Source organism: Equus przewalskii, chromosome 17 (genome assembly GCF_037783145.1).
Source record: "Equus przewalskii isolate Varuska chromosome 17, EquPr2, whole genome shotgun sequence".
In the NCBI taxonomy this organism is placed as follows: Eukaryota; Metazoa; Chordata; class Mammalia; order Perissodactyla; family Equidae; genus Equus; species Equus przewalskii.
Genome location: NC_091847.1, coordinates 74,165,345 through 74,184,010, shown reverse-complemented (window position 1 = coordinate 74,184,010; position 18,666 = coordinate 74,165,345). Strand labels below are relative to the sequence as shown.

General features: G+C 40.0%; 1 long non-coding RNA gene across 1 annotated transcript; it reads left to right on the top strand.

Annotated features, from left to right (window-relative positions):
* The first annotated feature begins 4,726 nt into the window (after positions 1-4,726).
* On the top strand, positions 4,727-18,365 carry LOC139076848 (uncharacterized). Its single transcript, XR_011528861.1, has 8 exons — positions 4,727-4,818; positions 9,232-9,331; positions 9,413-9,537; positions 9,900-10,903; positions 13,011-13,101; positions 16,333-16,436; positions 16,961-17,027; positions 17,628-18,365. It is a non-coding gene; the product is annotated as an uncharacterized lncRNA (long non-coding RNA).
* The last annotated feature ends 301 nt before the right edge of the window (positions 18,366-18,666 follow it).

Genomic DNA, 18,666 nt, shown 5'->3' with positions numbered 1-18,666 from the left:
TGGCACTCTATTACTCTTTTAACTTGGAAGAAACTGAAAGATAATTTTTCTTGGAAAAGATTATGATCAGATCTAAGTCTTAAAATCTCATATAATTTCAAGTACAAAGCTTCAGACCTAAGTGTTCCTCTCTACGTTCTGAAAAACCTACAAAATGCTTCTTCCAGAAGAATTCTCACTGTAGCATTTGATGATGAATAATCCATTTTAGATGGGTGTTTTTTTAGTGAAAGGTCTGCACAGGACTATGAGTAATCTATTATATGCGGCTAGACTTTTAATTTTTCCTAAGAATTTACTAACACTTTCTGCCAATACACATATATGTTTTGATTATCATCACATAATTAAACAATACTTTCCTGCATATTTTTACCTAATTGCAAAATTTGTAAATAGATTGAGATATTTTGGAAGTTTTGATGAGTTACAACACTGCCCATAAAACACTATGTATGTTAAACACTATAGTATAATTCTGTATGGAATCTGTAGCCTGGTAGAAGCACGTAAAACCTTAGAGTGGGACAAGAGTTTTGGGTTTGTGTAGTGTGATCTTTCAAATGCAGTGTCTTTTTATACCCACAATGTATAGCACATCTGTATTCGTCTAGGTTCTCCAGAGGGACAGAACCAATAGGATGTTTATGTATTTATAAAGAGATTTGTTTTAAAGAATTGGCTCATGTGATTATGGAGGCTGGAAAGTTCAAAATCTGCAGGGCGGGCTGGCAGGCTGGAGACCCAAGATGACCCGCTGTTGCAGTTCAAGTCTGAAGGCCATCTGCTGCAGAACCCCCTCCTGCTCCAGGGAGGTCCGTCTGTTGTTCTACTCAGGCCTTCAACTGATTAGACGAGGTGCACCGCAAGTATGGAGGGCAATCTGCCTTACTTGAAGTCCACTAATTTGACTGTTAATCCCATCCAAGAACACCCTCAAAGAAGCATCCAGAATAGTGTTCGACCACATATCTGGGCATAACGCCCCTGCCAAGTTGACACATAAAAGCAACCATCGTGAGACTAACAAGAGCCTTTGGAAGGCGTGTTGCTTTCTCCTTTTTGCCCTCTTTGGGCAACAAAATTTTTGTTGTAATAAGGATAATAAACACACACACATGAGGAGTTCATAGTTTGGCTTTATGAAAGCAGAGAATGGTTAATAGGGAATGAGTGAATCCACATTATGGAATGACAACCCTAGACAGTTTACCACATGCTTAATACTAGCATCAATATATATAAACATTTGCATAATATTTAAAGTGGGAGAGGGGATCTGATAAAACTCCGGTTCCTCATCACTAAGAGTCTTGTGACTTTTGTTCACGTCAGTGGGGTCCAGAAACTCTTCTAGGCTCTGCTCATGCTCTTTTGTTTGTTCCGAGAGATTCTTGTCCCAAGCCAGTCTAGGCAGGGAACATACTTCTTCATTTCAGGACAGTAGCCTTGGCCTCCTTCTGAACTTGCTCCTGTCCCCTTTCCTCTTGCCTCCTGCTCTCCCAGCTCATGCAGATGTTCAGAACCTCTCACGCTCCAAACCCTGCAAACATTCAGAGAGAAGGCTTGGTTTTCTCTCTCTTTTCCCACAGCATTTCATCCTTTTAATCTTTTTAAAGTGTCCAGCAACCCTTCTGCTAATATTAATCACCCTTTTCCTATATTCTCAATAACCAATGATTCTGGAAACTGAGCCAGCAAGCAACAGTGTTTCCCGCTTTCCTTCCACCTCTCCAGACCTCATATCGCTATACAACAAGCCCAGGGACTTGCCCCATGAAAGCAGAACTCTCCTTAAAGACCAAGGAAGGGAGACAAAGAGCCGGTGAAAGCTGAGCTCTCTTTAGCAGAGGTGTTGGGAGTGGGGGTGGGTGGAGATTGTGTAGCAGGAAGGAGGAAGCTGGCACACACAGTAATGCAGGTTCCCAAGTACGTTAACCGTTTCCTGGCCCATATCGTATAGGTCATGTACCATCTCCAACGCATGCCATCCACTCTCTGAAGGGATGGGAAGCAGGGTAGTGTGTGAGGCAGCACATGCCAATGTTCGATGGCTCTAACTTCTAGAAATTTCCTCCCATTGTGTCAAAATCTTCTCCCTCTGAAACTTCACTCATTCTCCTACATCTGACTCCAGAAGCAATGAGTCTTTATAATCTATTATAGCCCTTTGAATACATGAATACTACATAGCTCCTAAATCTCATTTTTCCTGGTTTAAACCCAGTTCCCTCAGTTAACCTTTATATGACATGATTTTCAGACTTTTCTCCTGGCTGACCTTCCAGATGCTTCCTAGATTTTAAATGTTAAGACGTCTCAGAACTGAAATGAGTATTCCAGCCAAAGACTGTCTGGCTAGGACCTAGTAAAGTGGAATCACTACCATTTTGTCCTATGATGTATGCTTATTATCATGACCATTGTATTTTCATCAGCTTTTTTAACCGTCACATTACGTGATTTGTTCATATTGAGATTATCGCAACTCAAATCTAGTCTTTTTCATTACAATTGTTGCTAAACAAGGACTTCTCCAGCCTTACTTTTTCCATCTTTATTGATAAGTTTCATCTGGTCAATCTATTGTTCTGGCCTTTCAAAATCCAGCTGCCTGAGAATCACATAAAATATCAAGGACCCAGAAATACCAAAGTTCTAACATAAAAGGACTGCTGGTGAGTTTGAGCAATGAAACCAAATAAACATACATTTAAGTAAAAATAATTAGTGTTACATTTGTATAAAATTGAATGCAGAAATAAAATAATTCCTTTGAAAGAAAATATAAAAATTATTTTAAAAGTTATAAAATGGATAAGTAATAATTTAGTAGTAATGATCTAGATTTTTGATCTATGATCTAGAATAATCCCAGATTATATCAATAAAGGCCAGACAATGAATGGAGGAAGGGATGGGGAGAGTCCAAACACACCAAATTCCTAAGGTCACATAATGAGAATCAAAGGTTTGTTTCATTCACGAACTTGATATTTTGTGAAATATAGGTTGATACATGATTTGAAAAACTTAGCAGCAATCACAAGTAAAATAAAAAAATAGGATGTCTGTGTTCCAAATCACTGTGGAAGATAAAAGCAATCAAAACACCAGTCGTACAGCAAAGCACAGGCACACACAAAATAAACAGACATTAGCCCAAACAAAAGAGGTAAACCAAACGCTTGAGGTGAGGTCAGAGATCAGACACAACAATTGAAGTGGATTCTGTAAACTTTCCAATGAAAAAGCGTACATTCTTTAGGATGAGCTTAAAAAAAGATAAAGAAAAGAATAGACAGATTTAAAACAAAATGACACAAACGTTTAATACAAACACAAAAAAATGATAGAGCAGAAAATGGTTAATACTTGATATATAAAGACCACATAATAATTGACAAGGAAAATAATAAATTTTCACTAGGAAAATGAATAAAAGGCAAGAACAGACAAAAATTCACAGAAGAAACACAAATAGTAATATTTGTGTGGAAAAATATTCCATACTTTTGTCACTTCCGTCAACGAAATTCAAACCACATTAAAAGAAAATTTGAGATTTGTTTGCTTGTTTTTCCCTACCAAATCAATTCAGAATCTGAAAAGGCAAGATCATTTTGACGGTGGTAAGACGAGCCCTTCTCTCACTGCTGCAGGCGGGAGAGCACATTGGTGTATCTCTCTGAGCTCTGGTTGCTGCTCTGTAGCAGGAATCTTCCCAACACCTTTTCACTCAATAATTCCACTTCTGGAAATGTACCCTAAGGAAATAATCAGAAATGCAGGTAAATATTTCTGAACAATAAATTACAAAATTATTTGTAAAAAAGAATTTAAAAATTCAGAATAATAGAGTAGTAATTAAATAAATTATAATGTGCTACTGACTCACCAGAAGTTATGTTTGTGGAGTCTTTAATGACATGGAGTCAAAGATTATAATCAAATGCCAATTAAATGAAATATGTGATTTCAATCTGGTAAATATGTGTGTGTGTGTGTGTGCGCGTGTGTGTGTGTACTTCCTCCGTTTGAAGGTACATGTTTTTATGTTTTACTGCTTCTTAAACTAAGATGAATCACACAATATAATTCCTTTCTCTACTCAAAAAGCTGTTTTTACATTGATGCCTTATCTCACAAGGAATTGCATCTTGGAATCAAGGAAAGACTGTCCATGTGCCTTAAAAAGATATTTCTTATATAAGTAGAAAAGAAATTATGTTTTAAAAGGAAAAGCCCCTTGTGGCATACCTTTCAAGGCTGCTTCTCACTTTGGTCTTTAAAGAGCCTGTCTTAGAGGAGTTCCTCTGTGCCATGTTTATGGTTATGTGTCCACTACCTGATCGTCTATTTACGTTACTAAAGAGGAAATGAAGCCCACTTGGAGTGGATTTTTATTACGAACACACACTAGACCCTAGTGAATAGTGAATACACACTATGATCAACATTTTATTTGTAAGGTCAACAGACTGCCTGTTTAATCATCCTTTCTGGAATTTTGCGAGATAACAACATCAAGTCTACTTATTTACTGTTTCTAGAACCTGCTTCCAAACCCCGTATTGCCTGTATTTTCACTTCTGAAAATCCAGAATGTGTCTGTTTTGTTCCAGTCTCCTGACTTATGTCAGGGTCCGTTGATTCCATGACTACCCCAAGTCACCTCACAATCATGCCTCCGAGGCCCCTTAGAATCCTGGGGCACAGGTCCTCTGGAAACGGAGGGTAGGATTCATTCAAGTAGCCCGTTCTTTCTGGAAATTCGTGTACCCTTTTAACCCATGCTGGACTTTTTAAGTTTTGAAGGTAATTTTCCTTGATTGAAATGCTTCTCTCATCCGCCAGCATTATACTGTCATCTCCAGTATTGTACATTTTACTTTCTTGTTCACGTCTGTGATCTAAACAGAGCTGAAATGATAGGTTTTATTGCCTTCGTCACTTTTGTAAGCTTTGGCTTATCAGCGCATTACGATTCTGACAATTTTCTTATACATTTCACAATTTGTGTCCTTGGTTATATGACCTTACTTGCCTTTTCATATGTATTTTTTCAAAATCTAAACTCACCAGAGAGTTTCTGGGCAGTCTTACTGACGTCTTTATCTCTCCTTTATTCATCATACTGTGGTCAGAATTTCATTTTTAGAGCCCCCATCTCTTAAACTATGTTCTCTTTCAGAGTCTTTCTTCGTAAAGCCACATTTGAACTTTCTCTAAACTGCTTTTCAAATTTTTTTATTCTTAAAGCATTGGGTGCATGCCTGACTCTGATCAAAAGTCCACGTCTCAGATATTAGCAATTCCAAGATGGCACGATCACTTTTTCCTGCAGTCCCTGTTGCTTTTATGGTTCAAGAAAATGAAAGATTTAAATGAATAGTATATTTTGTCAAGTAATTAGGCTGAGTAATTGACATCTGCGAGTAGCTGTGTGGCAGAGGTCTCCTTGGTCCTGACCACTCAGTTCTATTCTGTAACACAAAGTGAGAGCTGTCAGTTTGGGGTTTTGCCCTTGGGGAAATGTAGCATGACTGGTCCGGCAACTTCAGCTATAGCTTCGTTTGCAAAGCTCTAAAGTCTACACCCACATGGTATAGAAGCATGCAGAGCACACACACAGCACACTGAAATCAAGACTCCAAGCGCAAAGTACCTCAGCGTGCTCCTCCGGGGCCCTGTAACTCATGACCACAATGAGCAGAACAGCGGTGCTCCTTGTTTATTCCATCTGAGTAACCCAATAGTAGTAAAATTAAAGCTTCATAAACAAGAAGACATTGAGCTCTTTAACAAATTCAACTATGCTGTGTGAAAAAGCCCAAATGGGTTTTTCAATGCAGACATTTTGTCGAGACGCTTAATTTGTTTGTCAGACCCAAAATGTGGGAGTTTCAACCATTGTTATTTCTTTTCCATGTGGCACATAACAATATAACAACTTATCTTGTTAGCATTTTGTCCCAGTCTCCTCTGTTCGGTTTTGGCTGGATTCTTGATTGAACTGATGATGTATGCAATAGCTGAAGAGCAGAAGTCAAGACATTAGCATCTGTTAGACTGGGCTTTGCCTGAGAAAGTCCATTGGTGTAAAGGAAGAAAATATTAGAACTTTTATTTATATTCATTTCTTATCTCTTCAATTTTAACTTTCCTGCATGTTTTATAATGTCCTTAATATGGTAATACATTTATAAAATACATTAATAGATAAATGTAAGTATATTGGGGAGGTTTAAAATTTATTGATTGTAGTACATGATCAAAGAAGTTGGGAACCGTGATGTTTTATATAAAAGTAGTCCCTAACATATTTTTATGCTTTATAATTGCACGTAATGTATATGTATACTATAGGCATATAATTTTTATTATATGCATATATATATATTCTCTTAGAGCTTGGAATTGAGCTTGCTATATTAAAAAAATGGAGTCTCTTAGTATTTACTGAGAACCCAAGAGGAATAAATATACTAGAATGTGGAAAAACAAATTACATTAAAATAAGAATTTCCTGACCAGTGAGGTCTGGTGTAGAAAGAGCTACAGAAAAAGAGACTTCTAGCTCTCCCTTAGTATTTATTCTTTCTTCCTCCTTAGGAGTAGAATCCCTGATTTTTAAATTGTGCACATTCCTCAGTTTCCTCTAACATCGGTGCCGTATGTAACTAAGTTATAGCAAATGGGGGATAATCAGATGTGCGCTGGTGTATCAGCCCATTAACAACTCTGACAATTTTGTGTGCAATTTCTGAAATGCGTCCTTACAAAGAAGGGGCATGCCATTCTCTCCTTCCACCTTCCTGCTGGCAGGAATAAGGATGTGAGGGCTAAATATCAAGCATCCACCTTGAACCAGGAGGAAGAAGCCACACCCAGGAGGATAATGGAACAACAGGATAGGACCATGGAATCACCACACCGGTTCCGGACTGCTGACCTCCAGATTGCCGTGAGAGAGAGAGAGAGAGAAATTAACTTCTCTCTTGTTGAAAGCACTGCTGTTTGGAGTTTTAAATTATTCACCACTGAATCTAATTTGAGTAATGCAATAATTAATTTAGATTGTGAAATATTTCCTCGAAGTACAATATATTGAAGACTGCATTACAAAACATCTCATATATCATGGATTTAGTTATGTATACACTATTCCAATGTTTATTGAATATTAATGAGTATATACAGAGGAAAAGATACAATTTCTTATAGTTAAAGTAGGAGATATGAATACAAACGACAAACATAAAAAGTAAGAGTGGTACAATAAAAGACCTGTGGTTTGGAGTAGAAAGAAAGCATCATTAGGAGGAGATGGCATGGACCTCGGCCCGAAGCAGAGGCAAGTGGCAGGGACTGGGCTGGGATGGTCTTGCAGACACAAGACATGTTGTGATGTTGAGGAAGCATGAAGTGTTCGAGGAAGCGTGAATAGATGCCCCAAACTTGGTCTGGGATAAAATGTGTGTTTTGTGAGACAGTTCACAAGCAACTTTCTTCTGGAGAGAAATCAGCATTCCTGATAAATGCTTAAGCAATTCTGATACACTTTAATGCGATTCAGAGCCCTTCTGGGAAATCAGCTCCTCAGCCTCTCAGCTGAGGTTCTTTAACCAGACATTATTTTTTCTTGATTTCTGTCTAAAATTTTTATCTAAACATCCTCTTTTCCTATAACGCATCCCTACCAATAATGAATCTTTGAATTAGTTTCTTTGGACTTCTTCCCTGGCAGCAAGAGAGAAATAAAAACTTAAGCGTGAGTTTTTTTTAGCATAATCATATTTGGACAAAATAAAGTGTTCATGTGAGGGCATAGTAGTTGATAAATCAGGCTAAGTGAGGTTGGAAAACAGTGAATACTGGGCTAAGGAATTTAATCTGTTGGTGGGGAGCATGGGTCCATTTAACATGGCCAGATACACAGTCGATTCTCCAATGAGTAGTTGCTGAGTGGCACTGAGGAGCTTGATGCAAGCCTGATGGTGCCGTGGGGCCACCTGTCTGGTAGTGCTGTGCTGGGTAATCTGGGGCCGCCTGAGGTGCTTCTCCGCCACTGGACTGACGCTGCCGTGGGAAGATCGTCAGTGTCCTGCCTTGTGACTCGTGCTGTGCCAATCTCAGCCTTCACGCTTGTTGACCTACCTAGTTCATTTGCAAGGTTGCCTCCCCTCTCCTTAGGAAAGGTCTCCCCTCTCGGGCTGTTGTGACATTTTACAATTGTCATTCTTCTTTTGGTGTCTACTCTCCTGACTCTCTGACCACCAGTCTCTCGTCTTCTCTGTGACTTTCCTTAGTCCTCCAGCCTCTGAATGCATCCTCCTGAGGTGTGTGCCGTGCCCTCTCCTTTCTGCATGTGCTTCCTCTCAGGGTTTTCAGACCTGATGGCACATCGGGATCCCCTGCAGCGTAGCAACTGTCTTTCACCATAGACAGTGTAAGAGCTGTTCCTGTTGCAGTATTGAAAAGTTACGATAGATTTCCATAGATTTGGGCTGGGCTGAGATCTACTCGGAGGCATGGAGTGGACCAAATGGCATCTCAATAATTTACTCCTAGTTGAGGATCCTCTGCTTAGGTCTTTGTGTTTTATCCTCAGAAAATCTTTGTCTGGCTTTAGCAGTAAAGCTCTACGTTAGGATATACTTTCCAAATTAATATTAACAATATGGTTTATGGCACATTTGAAACAGGTGCAATGGAAAGCCTCATTTTGCAAGTCTGTGAAGTAGAATAAAAATATATGGTATGATTTTATCAGTTTTCTTTCTCACCTCTATTCCATCTCTGTGCCTCACTTATGCTCCTAATGTTGCTGTCGTCACATGGAATGGTAATTTTGACTGTGAGCTCCTTGAAAGCATGGACTGTGTAAATTTGCTTCTGTCTCCCAATTGTTTAGCACATGCCTAGCATATAGTAGGTGCAAAACAGAATGTGATCAATTAAATTTAAAAGAAAAATGATGTCATTAAAAAATATAATTATGTAACAAAAATTAGAAACTAGCTAAAAGGGAAAAATCATAAACGTAAAAGATAAAAGGTAAAAATCATATTAAGAAGTTTTTGAAGGTCTAAATTTGATTTTAGAGAACAAATTTTAAGGAAATGTCAACGGAAATTATGATGATTAGCTTTACCCTTTGCTATTTATCTGTCATTTTCAGTTGACACTCCCCTCTTCCTGACTTCCTTTGTGATTGTTTTGAAACAGATCTGCAAATTCTTTGACACTTCTACACTAAAAAGGTGGCGTTTACTTACCTTCCCCTTAAACACCGGCCGGACTCAGTGACTCGATTCTGCTGAATAGGGTGAGGAAGAAGAAGCCCTCGGACACTTCTGCGGCTGGGTGGGGAACAGCGACACGGCCTCCAAATGACTCTGTATCTTAGGAGATGTGCCTTTGGGGAGCCTGAGCTGCCCTGTAAGAAATCCAGATACCCTACAGTTGCCATGATGCAGAGGGCAAGTGGAGACACCATCTGGAGGAGCCCCTGTGGTGCTGGCCACCAGCTGTGTGAGTCTTCCCAGCTGCGGCACCAGGCATGCTAGCGAAAAACCCTTCAAAATGGCCCCCAGCCCAGTCACCCTCTTCCTGTAACCCCGTGAGACCCAAATCACCCAGCTGAGCCACTCCCAAATTCCTGAATCGCAGAACCCTGAAAGACAAGTGATTATTATTATTTTACACCACTAAGTTTTGGGGTGATTTGCTGCTATACAGCAATAGATAACAAATACACACTCTCACTACATTATCTTCTCTACAATCTCAGCCAGATTCATCCCTTTAAGTGCATTATGCTTTTCAAGATGTTAAGATTTACATGCAGTAAATCTATTTATGTGCTTCTAAATTTTGTTTCCCATTTCTCCTAGGTGCACCCTAATAGCTAAAGCAAGGGCTGTTTCACGCCAGCTTAAGAGCTATGAATTTGGAACTTCAGGACTCAAAGCCCTTCAGAGCTACCAAGAATGTCATTTCATTCACTGCCTGGCTGTAGAGAAAGAGTGACGGGGACGGAGCGGGGCTGCCAAGTGCCTCTGGGAGCCGATTAGTAGGGGACTGGAGTGCCCTGGCTCCCCGGATACAAATGGAACGTAGTTACAGGGCCAAGCCATGTAGGCCTTTAACGGAGATAGCATATCAGCTTTCCCATGACCCAGAACACATGGGGACTTGGAGATGACACTATGCTCCACCTTGGTCAAGCCTCTGAGATTCTGAAGCAGGAACAGTTAGATACAACAAAACTTAAAAGGACGGAATCTCTTATTATCAGAGCTTTGAGTTTTGTTACAGGAGCTGTGTTCTTTGGCCTGACCAGAAGGAAATTCACTCTCCTTTTCAGATGGATAAGGTGCAGGGGTCTTTGGGTACCCCAGGTGGATGGAAACAACCCCCAGCCAAAGGCTGTCAGAAAAGAAGTTTAGGTAATATTGCCCAGCTCAATAACCAGTCTGGAAGAGGGCATCAAGCAGGCCACTCAGGTAGGAGAAGGTGACAGCAGACATTTGAGACTTGAGAGGGTCCTGAAAGAGTCTTCGCTTTTGAAACATACCTGGCATTGCTTAGTTGTTTGTGGAACTGGGGGAAACCCTTATATACTGTTGGACTTTAGGTTCTTATGGTTGGACTCTTCCAGAAAATGTAAAATGGGGTCGGGGAGGGTCTAGTTCCTCCCAGCTTTCTTTAGCTCTGTGTAATTAGGTTCCTGCCTACATGTCGTGCCCTCCGCCCGCTACCCGCTTCGCCCGACCTGCAGGACTGCCTTCCCATCGCGAGCACATACTTCTTGGGAAGGCTCCCAAGAACCCTCCCTCCTGCCACCAGGGTTGGCGACCACCTTATTTGTGATATCACTGGAGGCATGCATACCTCTGTAAGATCATTTCCTATATTGTATGATCCTTGTCTTTTTTCTGACCTTGTTCCCTAGACTGTGAACTCCAGAAGGCTAGCCCTTAGGTTTTTGTGGTGGTTGTTTGTTTGCCATGGTTCAAATACAGATGTTTTATCTTTCCTGATTCCCTCATCCCGCGCCCTGGGCAGGTAGTGGGTGCCCTCCTACTGGGTCTCAACAGCTGCCAATTGTGGAGAGACCCAGAAGCTTGACCAGTGAATCTCTCTAGGTTGGCTGGCAGGAGCCAGCTGGGATCAGTTACCACTTGTCACCTCGGCAGGAGGGGCAGTGGCCAGTCTCCACTGGCCACAAGGTCTCCGAGGAATATTTGGGCCAGGCAGCTGGTATACCCAGCACTGGCATGTACTTCCTCTGGGCAGCTGGTGACGAAGCTTAGATTGTTTTGTCCCCTTATCACAAGGCTGCTGTCTGGAGAATTGTATAAAAAGAACAGAAGAGGGGCTGGGTCCCTCTCCTGCAGCACAGCCAGGGTGGATCTGGCTGTGCTCAGCCCAACCACTCCTTTTCCAGATCCTGAGAACGGGGGCTACATGTCTGCTGACCGTCTGCCTGTGTGTCTCAGTCTGTTCTGGGTGGTGCTTACGACACATTTGACTGGGCCCTGTGCCTGATACCAGGCCACTGCTTGGAGATCGAGTGACTGAGAGAAAATAAATAAATACAAAGTTTGTGAGCTTGGAACAAATGGTTTGGGGAAAAACCTAATTTTCAAAGGTCTCCATCAGCCCCATGGCCTCTCTCTTCTCTGCTAGGTGCCCTGCAGATGAAAAAGCTTGAGAGGAATGGCTATTAGTTTGCGTGAACCTGTTTTCCGTAATTTTGTTGTTATTGTGATTGAGAACTCCCTTGACTTCTACTGTTGACCCCAGTCAAAACTGATTCCTGAATCCTATCATGCCCTCTGGGGACACAGTAAACCATCAGTGTTGCCACCTGAGAACCCACAGACCAGCAAGAGACAGCACAATAATGAACTCAGTGGAAAGTTGAAATAAATGAAGAAACAAAAATGTGCTTCATCGTTGATACCTGCTAAGTTTGTCACTACTCCATTTAGAGTAACTTTAGCTTCACTATCTGTGCTCCAAAGTGAAATTTCAGGAGAATGTCTGCCTTTGAACGAGAAACAGAAAGGTCCCCCTATGGCAAATATCTACCCCTTATCTTCCCGCAACTTGTTAAACAGATTGGTGACATGATTGTTAGCTCAAAAAGGAAACCAGTAGGAAACATAGTGCGCTTTCCACAGTGTAAAATCCATGTAAAGATTATGCTTTCAGGTGGAGGCATGTTTCATCTAATCACCATTTGAAATTTTAATTTTGCGTTATGTTACTTGGCCAGGAAAACTACTATAACAGCCTCAAAACCAGGCAAAAACTCATTCTTTCAACTCGAAAGCTATTTTGATGTTGGTTTATAACATGCCTTACTCTTAAAAAAGACTCTCCAAAATTATATTTTATTATAAAATTCTCTCATCTTTGCATAAAACATTGTTATCTCTACCCAGATTACACGGATATGTAGATAAGGGCTTCCTGGTGGTATGAAAGGTCAGGGATGGGGGTCCGGAGAGCTAATTCTTGGGGCTCCTAATCCTGTGCTTTTGTTATAAACTGCGTATTACTTCACTGACTTTATGGTTTCACGAACAAAAGTTTTAGCAGACTCTTCGGACATCAAATGGCCTTCATGGAACAATGTCTTGATGAGTTAAGTAGAAATGAATCAGAAACACATGGACCCAACTTCCCTTGAAATATAAGAGGACATACAAATCAAGGCAAAGCACACTTCACAAACACTGGGCTTGGGTTTCCTGAACCTGAAATGTTAAAATAATTAGCAAGGACTTATTGAGGCTGAAAAGTGATCAGTTCCAGTATTCCTAACTCAAAGCTGAAATGAAGGGAGGCGGAAAGGTCCTAGAAGAGAAGGGAGTGGCCACGGGGCCGATGGAGACCTTTGAAAATTAGCTTTTCCTCCAAACCACTTGTTTCCCGAAGCGCACAGATTTTGTTTTTATTTATTTATCTTTCTTCTCTTTTGCTTTGATTTCCAGGTTTCAGTTGAAGACCTACCTAAAATACTCTGAATTGGTTCAGCACAAGTCTTTCTAGTCCCTTCTCAAAGGCAGGAAATGATGACATTTGGTAAGACAATGCTCTGTTCATTCTTGAATTGGAGATAAATTCATACATTGGCCATTCAGGAAGTTTGCTTAAGTCATCAGGTTGAATTTATTTCCTAGTGAGCTGGACTTCTCAGCATTCCCCAAACCCAGAAGATAAATTCTTTCGGAAAGCTCTGTGAAAAAGTTGTAAGAAAGAATTATTACGTACTAAAGTACAGAGTTTTAAATAGATTGTAAACCTGGAGAGAAGAAACAAAAAGCTTGAATTGTTAGAACCTAAGAGACAGCAGTTTCCTTGCTGGATCCTACACTGTCTGAGATCCTCAGCAGCCCTTCTCCGGCCAGATCTCCTGCTTTCTTCCTCACCAAGGCCTCCGGGACTCAGCCTGCTTCTCTCTCTTTCATGGTTGCTTCTCTCCATCCTTGATGATTTTTCTCCCCACACTGAAGTCTGGCTACCGACTACAGAACGGTTTCCTATCACTACTACAGAATGAACATTATTTTTAAAGATGATTTTAGAGATTTTATTGGTAATCATCATAGGAAACTGACCCAGGCAACAAAAATAACAACCCAGGGGATGTCTCAGAGCCGACCCAGTCAGCTCTGGTCTCTTGGTTCTTGACTTCCTCTGTCAAGTGAAAGCTAGAATGCAGTGGGCCTGCCAGCCTCTTATCTCCAAAGGTAGGATCTCTACAACCAGACACCCTCCTCCAAAGATCAAAGGTTTCCTTCCTTTTAAGATGGCTCTAGGCCAAGCCTGAAGATACTACCCAGGTTGCATCATTAATGCCTCTTTATATAGAGGGCAAAGTTTCCACTTCTAAGGCTTTTTGATTAGAGAACTCTTTTTCACTATTGCTATTCCCAGCCCAGAATTAGCCTCTTTGGGCATATTCTCATTCTCTCATTTACGAAAATTAATTTTTTTAGCCATTTCAGATCTATCCATCAGGAGCAAACTTAAAAATAATATTTCTTTATCATTTAAATATGAAATACTTCACTTACTCATCATTGTATGTTTATATACTTTAGGCCCCAAATATCTGGTCCTATGAATACAATGGTCAAGTGTGTGACATAATTTGACTCTAAGAGCTGTGAAAGCATTCAGCAAAAGCTCTGTGAAAAAGTTGTAAGAGAGAATTATTAAGCACTAGTGTACAGATTTTTATTTATTTATTTTACTTTACTTTACTTTGCTTTTTTTGCTGAGGAAGATTCGCCCTGAACTAACATCTGTGCCAAACTTCCTCTATTTTGTATGTGGGTCACCACCACAGCATGGCTGCTGACGAGTGGTGTGGGTCTGCATCTGGGAACCAAACCCGGGCCACTGAAGTGCAGCACACCGAACTTAACCACTAGGCCATGGGGCCAGCCCCCAGATTTTTAAATAGATTGTACACCTGGAGGAAAGAAGCGAAAAGAGTCCTGGCTGAGGCGAGCAACTTCATTAATTCATTCAAACACTGTCACATTGATTCCTCCAGGGTCTCTACTGATAATATTTTAGCACATGACAAAAAATGACAATGATCTTTTGGGTTCGGGGAGCATTATTTATGTGCAGAATGCAATCTGACACTCCCTCAGAGGCAAACCTTTCAGGTACTTGAATCCATTATTTCCTTTCCTGCCACTGTAATATAGCTCCCTTCTATTGAGCACCTATTATGAGGCAGGCATGTGACTTATGCTGTCTCATTTAATCCTTGAGCAACCCTATGAAATAGGTAAAATGAGCCATATTTCATGACTGAGCAAATTTAGGTGCAGAGAAATTAAATAATTTGCTGAATATTGAGCCATTGATAAAATGGAAGAGTCCAAATTTGAACCCAGCTCCAACTCAAAAGCATATTGTATTCACCACATTCCTCTCTGTTTTCTCAATTGCTCTGTGTAGAATGCCCAGAACTTTCAAAGAAGGGTGCTATATAAATCAGTTTTGATGATAGAGTAATGATGGCCAGGAAAATCAGTCCCACTATTTTATAATTATACCTTTATAGGTCCATAAAATTTTAAAGAGGTAGGGACATTTATGATCACCAAATCCAACCTCTTCTTTACGTAGACGAGAACTCCCTAGAAATAGAATGTTGTCTTCAGAGTGACACTTAAGGAAAACAAAGACTGCAATCACAGTTCTCTCACTTCTGCAGCCAGTGTGCTTTCCAATCCATTTACCGTCTGGTATAACCAATCAAATTACAATCAAAAGAGAAAAACTTCACCAAGAAAAAGCAACTCAGAAATCCACCTCACTTAAACCCCAAAGCAATCTTGCCTAAGGTCATTGACAAAGTAACCATTTCTCAGACCAAGAGTTCTGAGGAGACTTGTGAGTGTTTTGCATTGGGTTCCAACGGCTGTCCAATCTTTGAACACACTCTTGTTTTTGACAGCTGGAGGTCAAGATAGAAGAAGGTAGAGTTACAGTCTTTCATATGTCATAGGTACCAATGATATGGGCACCGTTATAGTAGCCTCAACGGAGACCTTGTTTTTCATTTTGAGAGTATGCTTGGGTTTCAAATCCCAGTTCAGTAAATCCATAATAGTTTTTTGATTGCTTAGACTCATAGCTCCGTATCAGTCCTAAATAATCTTCCTCTGTTTTCTTTTTCTGTTTGTCACAAGTCCTAGGAATTCAGCCTGTTTTCCTATTTCAGCGTAAAAAAGAAAGATGATAGTGCAACCACAATTATTTTCATTGAAGTCTTATTATATGCAAACACTCTCCTGTGTATCTTACATGTGTTATTTTACTAACCTTTATGAAGCAGGTCCTGTTATTGTTTCCATTTTATAGATGAGGAAACTGAGACAAAGAGAGGTTAAGAAACATTCCCAAGGTTAAACAGTCAGTAAGTGGTTGAGCTGTTCTGCGCTATATGATTTTGGTTTCTCCCTCCAAAAATGGTCTCCCGATTCTCTCCCTCTTTGTTACTCCCAAAAGACACACATATTATGCGTTTCCTCCCATCACATTAAAAAAAAAAATAGGGTTTTGCTTTGAATTACTGCTACAAAACAAACAGAGAGTAACACAATATAAATACTGGTAAGATACAAGATTACAGAATTTCACAAAGTTCTTTTGATTGTGATTTGTGGTCTGCAGTTTATGACTGCCTCTTGACATGCCAAATGGAAGCCCCGGTAGTCTTCTGTTCTCTTCTTTCATTTCCCTGGGGACAGCAGTTTTACTCATCTGTACCTTTTTCCTTGCCTGCAGACACGGGGGTACCTAAAGACACAGGCAACAGGGGCCAAACCAAGAGTGGACCTTGACCCCATCACCTGGGCTGATGTCTTCACTGAAACCCTCCAGACTTCATGGTATGCCCATCGCCAGATTTGGTGTAGCCCAGAATGATCCCCTTTAGGGGAAAAGGAGGGAAGGAGAGGAGAAGGAAGAAAGGAAGAAACATCTTTATCAGTTAAAAAATAATCAGTTCGTTTTCCTGTAGCAACTTACTGGTAAGGGTTGAGAGTAACTTGGACTTAATTTTTCTTTTAAACAGGTCTATCACTTACCCTTGTGGCGATAATGAAGGATAGACAGGATCAGGGTCACACACTGAAATGAGCTGTTGAAATTTTCAATGGCAACAGCAGATTCTGAACTTGTGATTCTCAGCCTGCGAGTGGTCCAGGTGTTGGTCTGTTGGAAGCAGACAGGCACATTTCATGCAGAGATGAGCTCCACTGTTTTGTTTTGTTTTTTTTATCATCTAGTATTACTGACACTTCTGTCTGTTATAGATAAAATCCTAATTAAAATCAGAAAAACCAAAGAAGTCACTCTAATGGGAAGACACGTGTCTTGGCTCTGCCACTAATTAGTTTTGTGATTTTGGCAGATTCTTCAACTTCTTTGGGACTCAGTTTCCTAGTTTTCAAAGTGAGAGAAAACTCCTCATTTCTAAGGTATCGTTTAATTCTAATATTCTTTGATTTATAGAAACCATGTGAATGAAAGTAGGCTTTAGAAACTTGTAAATATAGTACTATAGGGGAATGGATGCTCTTCTGTTATTTTGAATTTTATCAGACTTTGTTTGATTCTGAATATTGAAACAGAATTGAATATTTTTCAATTAGCTTTCTACGTAGTACTGAACACGTATTTAATTCAGGAAGAAAAAAAGCCAAAAACTTGTATTGGGGGGGAAAGAAGGCTCTTCAGTTTTCTTAGACATTAAATGGCTCATGCAAAGCAACATTTTGATAAATTGTGTAAATGAGAGAGGAACATATGGATTAAATTTTCCCTGAAATACATATGCACTTAAAAATTAAGAAGAAAAAGTGCTTGGCAAAGCCCATTTGGGGTTCTGCCAAATGGGAAACATTTTAAAAATAGTTGAAAATGCAGTTTTATCTCAAAATGCTGCCATATTCACCCATCCTTATTGATTATATATTTTTAAATTTGTTAGTTACTCTCCTTGTATTTATTTTTGCAGTTTGTTTTATACCCTGGGGGCTTGTTCAATTTTGCTACCTTTGTTTTTTTTTTTTAAACAGAGAGCCTACCCCGTCAGTCACTGAAGAGCCATCACAGTATCTATGTGTGATGATCATTATCTGTGATGATAACCCTGTGAGGTTCTGGTTACTTGGACTTCTGTGGTGGTTTCAGTTTGATCTCTCCTGGAGTAACAGCTGGCCATTACTTCATACTGCTGCAACGAAAAATTCTAAGGCGCACTTTGTGGAAGAGAAATAAAGGGGATCTGGTCTTTGAAGATGTGGAATATGGTAACTACCTTGCCAGTAAACCATGCTATCGCCGTGGAAGACTCTGAAGGAGGACAAGCCCTGAGTTTCCTGGTTATGTGTGATTCACACCAGATAATCAAAAGACTGAGAGAGAATGTTCTTCTGGATGGATAGAAGAGTTTGATTTGTCAATGGATCCCAAGGTACAACTTGAAGAAGAGAAAAATTATTTTCTCAAAAATCTTAAAAATCACAGATTTCTGATCTAATTGGCAGCACTTCCTAGCTTTAAAGGTTGAATTTATCTGAGCAAAATGACTTGGGGCAATTTGTGTAATTACTTCACAGTTATCTGCAGACAGACTGTGGAAACCACATCTCTGCAGATAAATGCGCAGATTCAGGTCACTAGGACATACTCCTGACACCTGACACGCTGCGTGAGATTTTTCTTCCCTCTCCCTGCTTCTCCCTCCCTTTTAGTAATCTAATCCTTTTAGCAAGAATGCTATTTTGTCATGAAAATACAAGGAAATGAGAACATTTTCTTGGTCTTAAAATCTCAAACCCTATTTGCTGATACCATCAGATAAAGCATTCTACTCAGGCTAGGTCCAAGGCTATGATAAGATTTATTTTCACAAGATGGTAACAGTATCGTATCCTTTGAGGCTAATCTTTAGAACATGAGTACATTTTTGTTGTTGAGTTGTCCTTTTTCTTCTATAGTACTGAAATGTTACATCTTATTCTTAATAATTATTTTTCAATGAATTCCTTATAATTTAAAGAGAAACTTTCCTCATTGGGCTCATGTATTTTACCCACCCAAAATTGCAAATAG